The sequence below is a fragment of the Phacochoerus africanus genome, chromosome 11, assembly GCF_016906955.1.
Source record: "Phacochoerus africanus isolate WHEZ1 chromosome 11, ROS_Pafr_v1, whole genome shotgun sequence".
Classification (NCBI taxonomy): Eukaryota; Metazoa; Chordata; class Mammalia; order Artiodactyla; family Suidae; genus Phacochoerus; species Phacochoerus africanus.
Genome location: NC_062554.1, coordinates 60,175,181 through 60,191,487, shown reverse-complemented (window position 1 = coordinate 60,191,487; position 16,307 = coordinate 60,175,181). Strand labels below are relative to the sequence as shown.

At 56.1% G+C, this 16,307-nt stretch overlaps 1 long non-coding RNA gene across 3 annotated transcripts; it reads left to right on the top strand.

Moving 5' to 3' along the window:
- Positions 1-3,542: 3,542 nt before the first annotated feature.
- LOC125110955 (uncharacterized) lies at positions 3,543-15,911 on the top strand. Of its 3 annotated transcripts, none has more exons than XR_007130777.1 (4): positions 3,543-3,696; positions 11,128-11,283; positions 13,781-13,923; positions 14,100-15,911. It is a non-coding gene; the product is annotated as an uncharacterized LOC125110955 (long non-coding RNA). The 3 variants fall into 3 exon arrangements; XR_007130776.1 differs by lacking the exon at positions 3,543-3,696 and adding an exon at positions 9,863-9,907; XR_007130775.1 differs by lacking the exons at positions 3,543-3,696; positions 11,128-11,283 and having other exon boundaries at positions 13,579-13,923.
- The last annotated feature ends 396 nt before the right edge of the window (positions 15,912-16,307 follow it).

Here is a 16,307-nt window from a genome sequence, read left to right as displayed (position 1 = left end):
TGGGGAGGTGAACGAATCCTGGCTCCTTTGCCTTACCTCCAGGCATCCCTAAGGATTGGGCTGGGACCTTGCCTAAAATGCTCCCTTTCTCTCTTTTCCATGACGAGCTCCCCACCCTCTCAGGGCAATTTCCTCACACAATTCCTCATCATCTCATCTCAGGTCCGGCCAGGGGTCCCCAGTCACAAAGCGCTGGGGTCTGGGCTAATGGAATCCTGGCTCTGCCTTGGCTGTCTGCCTGGGAAGTTCCCGTCTCTCCAGTTCTTTTATTTTCTTCCTTCCCCCCGCCACTCCACCCTCCTCTTTTCCTTGCTCCAGAAGCAAATAAGCTACCCTCTTCCAGGGTCGGGCTGGGCTGAGAGCGAAGACCCCCAGAGTGGGCCGCTGAGCGGTCAGTCCTGAGTTAAACCTTCCCAATTCTCTGCATTCGTTTTCCTAATACTTTTGCGCGACTCGCAGGGTCTCCGGTCCCTCATAGGTGCTCCGTGATGATCTACATGAAAGGACAGACACGAATGCAATGGGAAGAAGGAAAAACTAAAGGCAGACGTGCAAACGATGAGTATTCTGTCCAGCCGCCACCTCCTGGCGAGACTGTCCCATCGGTGTGGACGCTCGGCTGCCGGCGGAGAAGAGGGAGTGGGGGCGGGGGAAGGGCGCCGGGAGGGACACCGGTCCCTCTGCAGGGCTGGGAGCACCAACGGCGTGCGGAGGATTAGCCATATGCCACTTAATTCCCGTTAATCAGGATTGAGGGGAGCTTGTGCTTGTAAGTAATGGCTGAGCCGCCGGCCGGTTGGTGTAGGCTCCGCCCCGCATTCCCACAGCCTTAGCCGGCTCCTTTCAGCTTTCCTCCCCTCCAGGCTTGCCCCGCCCTATCTCCTGAGCTTCCACCCTCATCAGGCTCCTTGGGTCCACACCGTCCTCTACTGCTCCTTTCACCTCTGCAATTAGGTCCTTCCCTCCTCCTGCAGGTCTCCCATTTTTAAACACACGCAGCACCCCCCACTTATATCGTCTGTTCTTGCAGCAAGCACCCTGTCCCTTGGCTGACCTGCGAAGGCCAAGCTCAAAAGGCAGCCCTTCCTGGCTCCTGGAGACGGGCGTGTCTTCTCACACTCCCTGACCTCACACTGATTCCAAGCCTGAATCTCTCTCTCCTCAGAGCTGAGGACAGACTGTCCCAGGTTCTCCTCCTCCAAGTCTACCTCCCCCCAGGGGAGTTCAGAGCCAGCGTGGAAACTAGGTCCCAGCCAAGGTTAAACGGTGCTCAGGCCTCACCCTGTGTGGGGTTGTTGTTGTTGCCTCTGCATTACGCTGTGTCTGCCCTCTCAGGATGTGCACCTGTGCGTATGTGCACAGGTGAGCACACAGGCATGTGTCTACCCTTCCACGTGGAGAAATGCCTGTGAGATAAATGTACATGGACTGCATGCTGAGCCAGTGTGAGGAAGCGTGGGGAGGTGACATGTTGGGGGGAATGCAGGGCTAGAATGAGGATGGACCTGTGTGTGCAGGTGTAGGTCTGAGTGTGTTTTGCAGAAAGCTGTATGTGTGCGTGGGGGAGGGGGGTCTGGAAAATGACATTTGTGGAAATGCATATTTAACTACAGAAATGGAGGTGGGAGAAGTGTTTGATTGTATGGACTTTGTGAAGGTTGGGTTCTAGATGGAAATCAGAGAGGACGCTTCTTAGAAGCATCCAAACTCTCTCATGATAACCCCCTAAAATGTCTGATTCTGCGGCAGCAGCAAACATCCAGGGTTTGGCTTCCCTCCAAGAACCGGCTTTGTTTCCAAGAAGCTTGTTAAACTAAGGGAAAAAATCACCCTTGACCCTGCCCTCCCCCATGCGCAAACCCCAAGGAGACACACCCACACCTTCTCCAGGCTCCCCCCTCCAACCCCGCCAAGAGCCCTCCCACCCGAGTTCTCACCTGAGGAGGTTCGCAGAACAGGATCCCACCGCCCGGTCCCATGGCTGACAAAGGAGATGAGAAGAGCAGAGAGCAGCGCTGGTCTGGTCTTCCTCACGGTCTGACCCTGCTGCCAAGCCCACTGCAGCCCTCTCGGGATGTCGTCCAGCCCGCCTGGAGTTGCAGGTGTCGGCGACCAGCTGCCAGCCTCAGGGCACCACCTCGTGGCCACTCTTGCCATCACAGTCCTTACCCACCGACTCAGCCCTAATGCCAGACACGGACTTTAAGCCCAGGTTTGCTGTTTGGGTTGCAGGGCGAGGTGTCTGTGGACCATTTCAGTAGGTTAAGAGCTCACAGTGGCAGACACACACATGAGGATGGGGCACAGAACAGAAAGGGTTAACCCTGAAAACCAGGGTTAGTGCTCTGGGAGGGGTGAAGAAGAGAAAAGGGACCAGCTAGAGGAATTCCGGATATTTCAGACTGGCCAAGGCAAGACCTTAACCCAGGCAGTTAGGGTTAAGGATGATCTTTAAGGCCTCTTTACAAGCGAATTAATTAATATTTATGATTACAGAACCATGAGCTTTTTTTTTTTTGAGGGTGAGTAGCACTGGCTATGTGAGAAACAACACAGTGACATTGGTGGGGTCCGAAGGTAGCTGTCCTTTGAATGGATATTGTTTGCTTTGGTGGGGATCTGGCCTCCCACTCTGTGGGGAATTTCGTGTTCCTTGGGCTCAGCCTGGCCCAGAACTTGGCAAGATCTCTGGGGTGTTCTTTTTGTCACCAGCCCGGGTAGGAGGGTGGACAGGTGGGAGGGGAACCGTTTTGGGAAAGAGTGTTGGGGAGTGTTTGTGTGTGCGATGAGTCAAGTCCTGGAGCGAGGAGCCCTAGTCTCTGCCCCCCTCTCTGTGGGGGTCGTTCTCACCACTCTGAGGGGGTGGAGGGCCACCAACTGTCTTTGGAAAGTTTTCTTAGTCATGCTTCTACCAAGTCAGCTGGAGCTTATGTAATGGGCCTCCGCTCTACAGACAACAGGGCCTGATGGGTCAGAATGGCTGCCCTCCCAGCAGGACCTGCCTACTCCAGTCCCTCCTACCTGCCCAGCCAGGTGACAGTGTCCCCTGAGGAAGTAGCACTTTGACATCTATTCCCCCTGCAAAAGGGTTTAGGTCATGTTCATGAGCCAAATGGAGATAGCTTTCTTTCCTTCCTGTTAATCCAGCATCAGGCAGCAGGGGGAGGCAGGGGTGAGAAAGAAAGGGCCCCCGTAGTGCCCTCGGACTCCCCACATCTGCCCCAGCCCCTGTGGCAGGTGATGGCAGGGCCACTCCCTGACCCCCGGCTGTTAGCAGGGCTGCCCTGTCTCTGGTCTCCTCTGGCTTCACTCTCCAACTGTCCAGGCAGAGGGAGATGCAGCTTTGGGTTTCCTGTCTCTGACACCAGAGCCAGTTTGCCTGTCACAACACAGTCCTGTCAGAGAGCCCCAGATAAGGCTTGAAGTGGTTGTGCAAACAGAGGGGGGAGGAGCGGGGAGGGAGGGTTGGGAGCTGGTGACTGGCTTGGCTAAGGGATGAGAGACACAGGCCCTGAGAGAAAACAATGCTCAGGGCCCATGGAGTTGTGGGGCCTTCCATAGGCTTCTGCAAGGCATCCGGAGGCTCCTGGAAAAGCCCGGCTTTGCTGTCCTTTGCTACTTGCTGGAAGGAATGTGCTCTTTCTTGTGCCTCAGGTTGAAGGGACTGCGGCTGGAAGCTTTGGAAAAGATGGGAAAGTAAGAAAGTGTGTTTGCTGGGGTGACACCATTGAAGCATCTGGCCCACCGCTCTCCAGAACAAGAGGGAGCATGAGCATGAATTTCCTGATGGTGAGGACGGCCACTCTAGCCCAGTGGCTTGGGAGGGACACAGTTCTGGAAAGTGAGTTATAAAATCAGGCTTTTAGTCAATGAGCTTATTGTGGGAAAGAGTGAGAGCTTGGCAGGAGGGCACAGTGTAGCTAGCTGGTGGGTCAGAGTAGGTGGTGGTTTGTGGGAGCCCCCTTCATGACCCCTCTGCCTCCCTGCCCCTGCCACCTCCTGGCCTCAAGGCGAGGCAGTTTCTTGTCTTTCTTTTTTCTTTTCTTTCTTTTTCTTTTTTTTTATTTTTTAAATTTTTTTCTTTTGTCCTTTTAGGGCCAAACCCGCGGCATATGGAGGTTCCCAGGCTAGAGGTCTAATTGGAGCTGTTGCTGCCGGCCTACGCCAGAACCACAGCAACGCCAGATCCTAGCTGCGTCTGCGACCTACACCATAGCCCACAGCAACGCCGGATCCTTAACCCACTGAGTGAGGCCAGGGATCGAACCCCCAACCTCATGGTTCCTAGTCGGATTCGTTTCCGTGGCACTATGATGGGAACTCCGCAAGGCAGTTTCATGGAAGCCAGAGGCCACCCTGAAGCCAGGTGGAGGAGCCAGAAAGAAGGAACTCGAGGGGCCCTGAAGTGAGTGGGACCAGCTGAGAAAGAGCTGGGAGGGGACAGAGAAAGGATGGAGGACATGCCTGCATGGCCCAGGTGTGACCGGGGACAAGTGCCTCAGCAGAAAACATCAGCCTCCCCTCTGCCTCGGTGCCTGGAGGCACGACATGTACAAAGAACTTTCGGGGTCCTTATGAACAAAAGCTGGGGAGACCCGGGAGGGAAGTCAGGAACAAGGAGGAGGAGAAGAGGGAGAGGGGACAGAAGTTCCCTTGCACCCCAGCAGGGGCCAGACAGGGACAGCAGGCAGGGCCCAGGGCTACAGCTGCCGTGGAGCTGGGCGAGGCCCCAATTTCTGGAATTTCAGGCCTCCTGCCTTATCTGCAATTTGGGGACCTAATCCAATAGGTTATGTAGGGCTTGGACAAAGCGCTTAGGAGCTCAGGCCACAGCCCTCCGCGCTCACGGTGGGCTGTGTCCACGCTGTATGCCCCTGGCCAGAATCTTTTGGTGTGGTCCATCTCCAAGGGCAGGTCTTGCCCCTAGGATGCAGCTGCCCCTGCCCTCCTTCTGGATCTCAGAGATTCTCCACTGCCCCAAGGAGGACAGATGCAGCAGATCAGAGGTCCTCCCTCCCCTGCCCATTACAACCCTGAGCCTGGCCAAACAGCCGGCTCTTCTGAATCCCGCGCCTGCCCCATCCGTGACATGCATCCACTTCTTGAGAGGCGGCCCGTGACGGGGCTCACCCAGGACGTGTCGGGAGGACCCCGTGAGACAACATGTGGAGAGTCATCTGGTTCTGTGGCTTACAACAGAGCAAGCTCTCAACAAGTGTCAGCTCTGCTTTTTACACACCACTGACCTCACATGTCTCATCTTATTTGTCCCAGACGGAGACAGCGTGTTCCAGCGACGTTGGCCTCCTCCTCCCTGAACCAGGAACAGCCCATGCTCAGCCCCATTTTCTTGCCCATAAATGTCCTCCCACCTCCTGTGCAGCAAACACTCCCCCTGCCAGGCCTCACGGAGTGCCGCCTCCTTCCCAAAGCCTTCCCTGAGGGTTCTAACCCACACACATCTCTTCCTTCTCTGACTTACTTTGCTTCCAGCCAGTGCCTCGAAATTTAACAGCAAAAATCACAGTTAGAGAATTTGCAAACTGGAAGAGCCCTTACCAATGATCCCTGTCCATTGCTTTTAAGCAGGAAGGTAGAGAAGTAGCTGTATGTTGTCAACATCCTTTGGCCCTCCCCATAGGCATCACGGATTAACCACAGTCCTCTGCCTCAGAATGCTTCTCAACACAGTGGTCCAGGCAGGCAGAAGCAACCAGGGCAGTCAGCAGTCTGCGAGCCCAAGGAGCCTGCTTTAGGCCCCAAGGTACAGTCTGATCCTTCCCCAGAGCAACTTGTACCACACAGGGCCTCTGTCTTTCAGTGCCTTTCTGATCTCCCAAGGAGGTGTGCAGTCACTGTGAGGGAGGGGTGGCATCTTCAACTGTTCTGGTGTCAGGTCAGGACTCTACCTGCCCACTTGCTGATGGCTGCCTGGGGTTTCTCCAGTGTCCTATAACTTGTTTCAGAGCCTGTGCGAAGGGGCAGGGGAGCTGGGGCTAAAGGAGGCTCTGCCTGTGCTCCACATCCTCCCCTCTGTCCCCAGCAGATATGGAGCGCCAGTCCCTGGGAAGCTGCAGAGGGTGCTGGGGTACTGGGCATCAGGGCCCAGAGCCTTTCATTTCCATCTGCAGCTGGTCTGCTGAGGGCCTCTGTCTCCATCCATGCAAGGGGCTGGAGGGAGAAGAGGAAGAAATCAAATGCCCCCTTCCCAGGGCCCCAAGGATGTGGGGAAGTGTTTCTTGAAGGGGGGGGGGGGGTCCTGTGTCCTGGAGGAAGAATGGGAGCCGGAGCATGGAGGGGACATGGCTGATGTTCAGGCTGCTGAAGGAGCTTTCAGCTCAGCTCCAGCTCGTGGAAGCTAAACAGTCTTTCCCCACCACTCCCACAAGCCAGAGGCCTCAGCGTCCCCCAGACCCGGCCCAGTACTCCCTCCCCAGCCCTAGCCCCAAACAGTTCTGCCGATGCCCCTCTTGAGGCACCTAGCTTATCTGCAGGTCTGCATGGCCCCTAATGTGCAGTCATGTCACAATTTGCTGCCTCCACTCGCCATCATCTCAATGTCTTCAGGAGGAAGGCAAGCACCCTGCCCGGGTCCCCAGCCTCTGAGCTACTGGCCTCTCGATTGCAGGGGCGTCCTGACTCTGTAGGATGTCAGCAGAACCCCTGGTTTCTATCACCCACTGCCCCAGGTTTTACCAACCAAAAAGGGGCCCAGACACTGAATTATGCCCTCCGGGGCACAATCAATTCAGAACCACTGTCCTCGCCCACAGACCAGACCAGTAATAATGGCTAAGTGAGTGCTTCCCTCTTCCCCGCATTAATCTTCAGAACATCCCTGTGGGGTGGCCCTGTTTGCATCTCCATTTTATAGAAGTGGGTGCTTAGAAGGCACCCACTTGGAAGCTATTCAGATCTTTCAAGAAAGCCAAAGATTTTCCTTTCCTTGTGGGGTGAGAGGAAGATGATTCACAACCCCTTCTCCTTGAGGCTGGGCTGCAGAACCAGAGACAAAGCAGGGTTTGAACCTGGGTCACCTGCTGGCAGGGTCCGCCTTCTCCCCCTGTGCCGCCTGCTTCTCCCTGTCACCCACACAGCGTCACCCCTAGCACCCTCTGCCCTCCCAGACCCCACACCTTCATGGGCTGACGTCCCTGCCCACCACTCAGACCCAGGCAGACCCTCTGCCCTCTTCTCTGAGTAAACGAGTAGTTCCCCTCCCCCGTCCAGTGTGGTGCAGACTCGGACACATCTTGGTGTCACCAATTGACCGGGCTGTGACCGGGCTGTGACGGTCTGCACTGTGACACCAGGACAGGTGCACACATATGGTCATGCCATTGTAGACTCTGGGTCAAGGGATATGCAGGCATTCTAGGTCCCTAAACAGTGCCATCTGCCCCTGCCCTGCTCCCTGTGGAACAGAGAGAGAGAAGGACATTCTGGAAGACCTTCATGGGAAGCCATACTTTGCAGAGATAGGTCCCAAGGCAGAGCAGTCAGAGAGCACCCTCTCCTCAGCTCCTGCTTTGGGCCGATGCAATGGGGCTTGCAGGCAAATAGCTTTCAGCCCCTGCTGGCTTCTCTAAGCAGTGGCCAGCCCCACAAGCCCAGACACTGCTGGATTGGGGAGGGGGCTCTCAGGGCCAAAGGTGGTGGGTAGGTGGGTGGGATGGTCTGGGTGAGTCACAGGAGAAGCCCAATCCTTGTTCCCTATTGACAGACAGAGCAGAGAAAGGCCTTCCTGATAAGATGTCCATGGGTTCGGTGAGGATGGTTGGGCTTAAGAAGAGAGAATATGCAGGGGCTGGGGCCACTCCCCAAGACAGGGGCCCAGGACTGTCCCTGTGACACATGTGAGTGTGCCCACCCAGGTGGGTGTGAGGTGGTATAGCCTGGGCTGTGGGCAGAGGTCAATGTGAAAGTGCAGGGCTATGCACCAGCCCCAGCAGAGCTCTGCGTGTGTGTGTGTGTGTGTGTGTGTGTGTGTGTGTGTGTGTGTGTGTGTGTGTGTGTAGGGTGGCGGTCAGGGGTTTTTGTGGCTCATGTGTACTTGCCATTTCACTTGCATATGCATGCACCAGAGTGGGGTGTGTACTGACTCTGCACCCCCAGGGGTTCCCTTCTCAGCCCAGGCTTCGCCTCACACAGACACAAAGATTTCACTGCCCACAAATTCCTCCACTTCTGAAAAAGACAAGGGGGAAAAAGGGCCAAGATACAAGAAGAGATAAAAATAGCTGAAAATAAGCTCTTTGGATCAGAAAGCTCCCTTTTTCAGTGAGTCACCAGTTCTTCAGACTGAGTGCACACCCCCCACATGCACACATGTGTGCATGCACACACACACACACACCCCCTACAAAACATAAGCACACGATCATGCCTCCAAGTTATGCCTGAACCCTTGTGCAGACCCCGTCCACACTCTGTCCTCAGATGTAAAATACCCTTCGATGGGGGGAGGGGTGGCTATTCTCTGGGCCTCTGGGGAACCTCACAGACAAAGCGCTGCCCCCCATGTCCCCTCCCCACTCAGCATCTTCTGACTGCCCTGTTCTTCCTGCCCTCCTTGCAATGGGGCCCTGGCAGGAAGGGATGGTCACACTTGCTTCCTCAAGAGGCTCCAGGGCTGGAGCAGTCAGACAGCCCGGACGCCAGGCAAGATGTATGAGTGTGTTCTGTTAATTGCATTAGAAGCTCTGCTGGAGCACAGGCCTGCACAGCCTTCAAAAGGCAGGGCCGACAGAAGCATCCGTAGTGGAGACAGGACTGGGCGTGTTTACTAGCTTCCTGCGCTCCTGGGCCACCATGGACCCCTCCCTCCCCATCCTCCTGCTGACAAGAGGGATTCCTCGGTCTTTAGCTCAGCAGGACCAGCCCAGCCCTCTGGAGCTCCTCCAGGCTCCTCTGGGGTAGGGAGTAGCCAGAACTGGACCCTGCTCCATCATTCTTTTTCTCCCCATCCCCTCCCCTTGTCTCCCCCCTCCCCTTGGCAGACTCTCTCTCTTCTCTGCATCTCTTCACTTCCACCTCCATCTGTGAAACCCAAGTCTGCTTCATTCCAAGCACATAAAGAACCTGGGTCCTGAGCAGCCCCTCCCGCTTGTCCCAGCAGCATGACTGCCTTGTCCTCTAAGCCTCTGGAGCCGCTTCTCCCCAAGAGTTAGCTGTGCCTTTCCAGGAAACGGGGGGTGTGGCGCATGCCAGCATGAACAGGGCAACCAGACAGGATTTACCTAAAATTTGAAGTAAGTCTGAGGAGGTGGCTCTGAGCATGGGCCTCAGGACATGTCCTGTGTCCAGGACTATGATGAGCCCCTTAGGGGTAGTGCTAGGGCCACTGTGCCCACCTCCCCAGCCCTTTGTGCCCTACTCGGCTGGGGCCTCACCATGCTTGGGGCGGGCTCTGGATTTGAGCTGTGGCCCCCACTTTTGGGCTCTGTGGGTTTGGTGAATTCATGTCACTGGGCCTTTGTTTCAATGGCCAAAGGGAATAATAATATCACCATCTACATCATGGAGTCCTTTTATGTTTGTGGTGCTTCAAAGAGTGAAAGCAGGTACCTGGCAAATTCCTCGTAAATGCCAGACCAAGTCAGCTTGCTGTGGCTTTCCATGCCTTTTTTCCCCTCAGAAACCCTATCCCTTTCTAGGGGGAGTTTCTGGGGCATCAGAGCCAACACACAGGACCCAAGTCTCCTGTCTCCCCAGGAGGTCTCCTTCCTCCCCTGGGCTGCGCCCATTCACCCGTACTCAAGTCTTGCCCACTCCTGTCCCCTCCTGCCACGAGTCCCCTTTGGCACTGGCTTGGCCTGAGCTGGACATGGGCAGAGAAGAGGCTATTTTTAGCCTCAGACAGAAGCAGCTGCTGTACAGCCACTGCACAAAGCCTGGCTCTCCAAAGGTAGGCCCAGCCCAGGGGCCAGCCTGAGGAAGGGGAGGAAGGCCAGTCGGGGTGGGGGGGGGGGTCCTGGGACCCCAGCTCCTTGTCTCCCCTCCTTGGAAGGCACCCCATAAGCTGCCCTCCCATCCTAACCCTCCCCCACCCCGGCGTCTTAATCCCCAGGGGGCTTAGCAGCTGAGCTGCAGAGGCTGCAAAGTGGGGTGAGGAAGGAAGGTCAGACCCTGGGCAGAGGAGGCCTGGGGGGGGGGGTTGCAGCCTGTGTCCTGAGGATTCAGAATTCTTATTTATTTATTTATTTATTTATTTATTTGTCTTTTTGTATTTTTAGGGCCTTACCTGTGGCATATGGAGGTTCCCAGGCTAGGGGTTGAATCGGAGCTGTAGCTGCCGGCCTTTACCACAGCCACAGCAATGCCAGATCCGAGCCATGTCTGCGACCTACACCACAGCTCATGGCAACGCCGGATCCTTAACCCACTGAGCGAGGCCAGGGATCGAACCCGCAACTTCATGGTTCCTAGTTGGATTCATTAACCACTGAGCCACGATGGGAACTCCTCTCTTTATAGCTGAGAACTCAGACTCCTGAGGTCCAGGGACTGACAGGGTGGGCACAGTTCCCCCTTTCTGTCTGCAGGTGCAAGTTCCCCAAAGGGTCCCATGCAAAAACATGTCACATGATCTCGATCCGAGGTTTGGGTGAACTGCCTTGATCTCCCCAAGGTGATCAGTCTTTCACAGGAGCCGAAAAGGATCCTGAAAAATCAGCATTGAATTATAAAATAATTCTCGCCATTCTCATGTCATGGCTTCTGTGTTACCGTAATTCTCGTCATCCTTACAGACCAGGTGGCAGTAGGCACAGAAGGAAATTACGGCCTAGATCAATACATTAATCACATTTTCACCTGCCCAGGCCCTGACCCAGGCTCTGAGGATCCCTTAGAAAGTGAGCAAGTGGGCCAGAAACTTACCCTAGAGGAACTTATTCATTCTAGAGCTTAGAAGCTCTTTCAAATTGAAAAATATACACTCATAAACCCAGGGAACAGTAGCCCAGCCGTTTCGTGTCTGCAAACGCTGCAAAGGCGCTTAGCAACTGGTTGCGTAGATCTGATTTCTCTGGAGTCTGGATCCCTGATGCTTTCAGGCAACGATTCTCAACCTTTTACGTCATGCGTCTCTTTGTAAATCGATTAAAGCTGTGAACTTCTCTCCAGAAAAACGTCCAGAGCACAGACACTCAAAAGCTTGCTTACGATTTGAGGGGCTTACAAGCCCAGGAAGCTGACACAAGGACCTTGTGCTTAGAGGCCCTGTTTGAAGAGCAGGAGGCAGCTGCTGGGCCTGCGCTGATGGATCCATCACAGGGAGAGGTATGCAGCTGAATTTTAATCACACTCTTCTGCCAGTGTGGGTTAGGGGGAGCGGGCCACTGGGTCCAGACTGTGTAGCCTTCTAATGTATTCCTAAGTTCTACCGAACTACAGAAAAAAGCCCTTTGCAAAAATCCTAACTCGTTATAATCTTGATGTGACCTTGGCCAGAGCCCCCCCTTCTTTGGGATCTCAGCTTTGTGGAATGAAGGCGGGGGGCAGGACACTGAAATGAGCTGAGGATCCTTCTAGCACAGATGCATGGTCCATACAGGTGTGTCCTCCACTGGGGATGGAGGATGGGGGGTGGGGGTGGGGTGGCGGGGGAATGCTGGGACCTGAGTCCTGGACAGGAGACTCTAGCTGTGCTCCTGGCTACATACCCCCACACCTGATGCTGGGTTTAGGATTTGACCCGACCCCAGCTCTGGGCCTGAGGCTGAGGCTGAGCTCACCTGCTCTGACAGGTTACAGCCTCACAAATTAGCAGCCCAAACACCTGGAGATGGAGGGGGAGCGATCTTCTCCATGGTGATGTGGATGGCTTCCTGGGAGCCAGGTGCCCTGCAGGAGGAGACCCTATGCCCAGCCTGGGGCACCTGCTGAGAGGGGAGGGAGGTGGAAAGTGCAGCCCGCCTGCTCCAGGGCCCATGGACTGCGACTCTGGGCTGCCCCAGACATGGAAGGGGGCAGTTCCTGGAGTCACCCTGGCTTTTGAGCTTCTGGCCCAGCATGGCTGCAATGCAAATTGGGGGCTCTGGTCCCACTGAGGGCCTGGACCATCCAGGTGCTGAGTGACAAGATCTGCAAATTCCAGTCCCTCCTTGGGAATCCATGCCACCTTTTCCTCCCTCTTCCCAGGCCTCCTCAGCACTCCTGGCCAGAATTTAAATGTCACCAGCTCTAACTGACTGGTCCTCTGCAGGGGCATGGGGTGAGTGGAGCTGCTGCTTGCTCACTTTTTTGTCTGGGAAGGAGGACCCCCGCTGAGGGCCTAGGGGAGATGAACAGAGGAGCCTGACTCAGCATCTTAGCCCAGAGAGCCAGAAGGTGCCTGGCCCAGGTGTGCTAGTTTCCTTGATACACTCGCTCACCGGTGCCCACATACAGGTTCATGCGTGCACACCTGGCACACAGGCCACACCCACAGCCACATGCAAGAACCTGCCGTCTTACCATCACACGCAGACCCTAATCACATATCCTCAAGAAGACATCCTTCTCTTCTGGGCGCCTCTTCCAGCCCGGGGTTTGCTATAGTGCGCGGGCACACGGTACATACGTAAGTATGGTGCAGCGAGTGTCACACACCCTGAGCCCCTCCATCCCAGCCCATGTGGTGACCATCCACCTGTCAAATTGCCCCGTGCCCCTCTGCCTTGCCCTTCCTCAAGCAGCATCCCTGTGTGGACACACCTCTTCCCTCGGGGCTGAGTACAGGAGGCTGCAGGGAAGGCAGCCGGGACCTGGCTCTGCTCAGTGGCTCAGAACAAGTTGCTCATTTATCTCTGCAATTTATCTCTGCATAACACATAACACGCCTTGTGAGGCTATTGATAAAGAGATGCTTTAGTCTGGCCTCGCTTTCTCCTCCATAAATGGGATTAAAATATCATCCACTTTATCTCCATCATGGCAATACTACAGGATTCAAACCTGATACGGAAGAAAGCAGGTTCAGAAGTGTAACATGCATGATACTGTGGGCTATCAGGGCGTTTGTTTTCATGTGTGATGTCCAGTCTACGAACTGGCAATGGTAGGGCAGCATTCTCCTGGTGTGAATGGATCCTGGAGCTGGTCTTGCCAGGGCCCTGGTCCAGGGCTCAGTGAACCAAAGCAAAAATTGTACTCCTCTCCTTCTTGCTTGTTTCACCCTCATCCTCGCTCCTGCTTCTCCCAAATACATCCTGGCTACGCAGCCAAGGGTTTAGGAAGGGTCAGGAGGGCCTGGCATTGAGCCCAGCATCTGCCTGGGCACGTGGGCCCACGGGGCTCTCTGCTTCTGGGCCCTGGGGCCATGCCAAGCAGCTGAGTCCAGAACAAGAGGCCTTGTGGTGTGGCGAGTTCCCAGACCAGGCTGGGGCTATTCTTGTAGCAGTGCCACTCAGCTCAGTTACCTTGGGGCCACCCCCCAATAGCACCTTGGCATCCAAAATGAGCATGGGAAGGCCAGATTTTTGCCCAGCCCGGAGTCCTCAGTGCTCCAAGCCACAGTGGCTGGTACAGGCTGGGGCAGCCTTGGAGGCAGGCATGCAGGATGCTGGGGCCAATGCCAACTATGGAAGGAGGCCAGCAGCTGGCACTGAGCTGGCTTTTGTCCAGAGGGAGCATGTGAGAGGTGATGGGGCTGTTTTGCAAGAGGGCTGTCTGGCTTTGGGGCTTAGAACAGTCTCAGATTCGGCTCAGAGCCTTTATTCCTTTAGCTCAGCACTAACAAGCCTGAGGTAACGCTATTTAGAGAAGAAATTCCACTGGGACACCTGGTACTTTGCAGAGCAGATGAACATTTCTGGACCTGCTGCGGGGAGAGGGAGGCTGAGGCTGGGATACCAGGAAACGGGTGCCTGCCAGCTGGCCAGGGCCTTGGAAGCTCAGGGCTCTCCGAGGTGGAGTGGACGTGGTGGACGAGGGCCCCAGGTAAGCTTTCTGCAGGGATGAATCTACGTGACCTTCCTCCCTCCCCCCTCCTGCTGCTCTGCAGTTTCTGCAAGCACCTGGTTGGAGCTGGGAAACCAGTCTCAAGCTGAGCTGGTCTGGGGGTGGAGCCTGTGGAGTCAGTAAAGCCTCAGCCTGGCTCCACCCCTTCCCTCCAGGAGCTCAAAGGGATGACATCACCCGCCTGAGGGCTCCAGCCTGGACCGGCTTTGGCTTCAGTAGTAGGAAGCTGGCACCCAGGGGCTCCAGGACTTCCCGGCTTGCTTCACATCTCCTGAATCCCACTCAGCTCTGCAGGTCTCTGCTTTGGGGTCCCAGAGCCAGCACCTGGCTATTCAGATGTCCAAGTCTGGGACTCAGTTCTTCCACCAAAGACCAAGCCTGGGGCAGCTGGCCCAGGAGCTCCTCCCCCAGCCTGCCCCTGGCTGCCCTGCGGTTCTGAAGCTCCACGCAGAGGAAGTGGATCCCCAGCTCCGGCCAGGCAGCAGTCAGCTGCAGCAAACCCACCGTCCCCCTGCCGCGGGTCCACGTCCCCCAACCTACTGAGTGCGCGTCGCCTGCTTGTGGAGCATATGCTTGGCTGGTTGCTTGGTGTCTGCTGTTTATCCGTCTCTTCCCACTTAACTTCTGTTCCCGCCTGGCCCATCTGGCTCCCTGGTACCTGTCTTTCCCTCGGGCGCATCCACTCCACCCCCCCGCCACCACTGTCTTCCCTCCACCACTTGCCTCCCGGGAACTGGCTCTTGTCCATTCTGGGACTGCTGCGGGAGCACTTGACCTTGGGTGTAGGGGCAGCAAGGGATGTCTGGGTCACAGCAGTGCTCAGGATTCCCTTGGGGAGGGAGGTTGAGGTGGGTAGTGGAGGGCAGCATAGGCAGGGCCTTGGACCTGGATGAGGGTTGAGTCTGGTGGACACCCCGTCTCCCAGGTCCTTCTGAGCCACTGTCCTCCACAGGGCTTTCTTAGGGTGGGGGCATTAGTTACTACTCTCTGTCCCCAGCAGAAGCAGTGGGAAAGTGACCCATGAGAAGCAGCAGAAGGGAAGGAGCCCAGGGCGGAGCAGGGGCGGGGGGGGGGGGCAAGGCTCTTCTGACCCAGAACCCTGGGGGCACACTGGCTCCTTCCTGCTGAGCAGGACCGTGGCAGTGTGATGGTTTGGGCAAAAGGGAAATTGGTGGTATTGAGGGGAGATTTGGATGGCTCCCCTCGGCAGGCAGGCAGATCAGTCCCACCCCAGCCCATCAGACTAGGCTCCATCCCCTCACCCCGGGCCTCTGCCACCTTGCACACCCATGCACACACCTGCAAACTCTGCTGCAGCTCACACTCACCCCTCCAGCACAGCCTGCTTTCTCTTGTGTAAGAAGTGGCAGCTTCTGGCTTCCAGGGCCTCATGAAGGGCTGGCCGAGCCTGGTTGAGGACGGAGAAGAGGAAAGACAGCCCCACAGGGCAGGGTGGCCCCTCACCTGCCTCCCTGCACCTGGGTCGCCCTCCAGGCTAAGGCTGCTGACACTGCGAAGACAAGGAGGCTGCACTGGGCCTGAGTCAACAAGGACCCTCCACTTGCTGGGCCACCGGCTGCTGCTCCCTGGAAGCATCTGCTTCCCTCGGAAGCCGCGGGGCTTGGCTGCCAGGCTCGCTGCCTGCCATTCCTCTGGCCCTGCACTCTGTCTCTGCCGCTCCATCTGGCCGCTCTGCCAGCTCCTGGCCCAGCTCTCGGCCTCTATTCCCTTCTCCCTTCCTTCCTCCTGAGCCTCCTTTCTCCCCTACTCTGCCCAGCCACATTCGTGCTGCAGTCCCAGGCCTTCCTCCCCTCTGTCTTTATCCATCCTGCTTCCTTCCCCGTGTTCAGATCCTCTCTCATACATATTCAGTGGCTCCTTGAAAAATCCACCTAGATTATTCTCCATGCTTGCAGCCTAGACCTGCTTCAGGAATAGCGAATAAAACTTCTTACCCTCTAATTCTACATCCTTGTCTCCTATCTCAGTCTGGATCAACTGCCAGGAAAGTGTTGGTAAAGCCACCCACTCTTCCACCCAAGCACTCACCCTTCTCTGTGCCTCCTCTTCCCACTGGGGACCAGCGCTGTGAGGTGAGTACCAGCCAGGACGACCAGGTCAGGAGACATTGGGCCAAGCCTCCCCTAGGAGGGACTTGAGGAGTTCAGTCCTAGAAATAAACGCAGGCTCCCAATGTCTGATCCCTTCGTCATTCATGACCCTTTTACATCCGCCCTATTATCCCCTTACGACTCTGTGGGAGTCACTCCCCCATCACCACCAGTGCCTGAGGAACAGCTGGAATCAGCCAGGCTTGGGACTTCAGCCCTGGACTGTGGCAGGTGAATGAACAGAAAGATCCG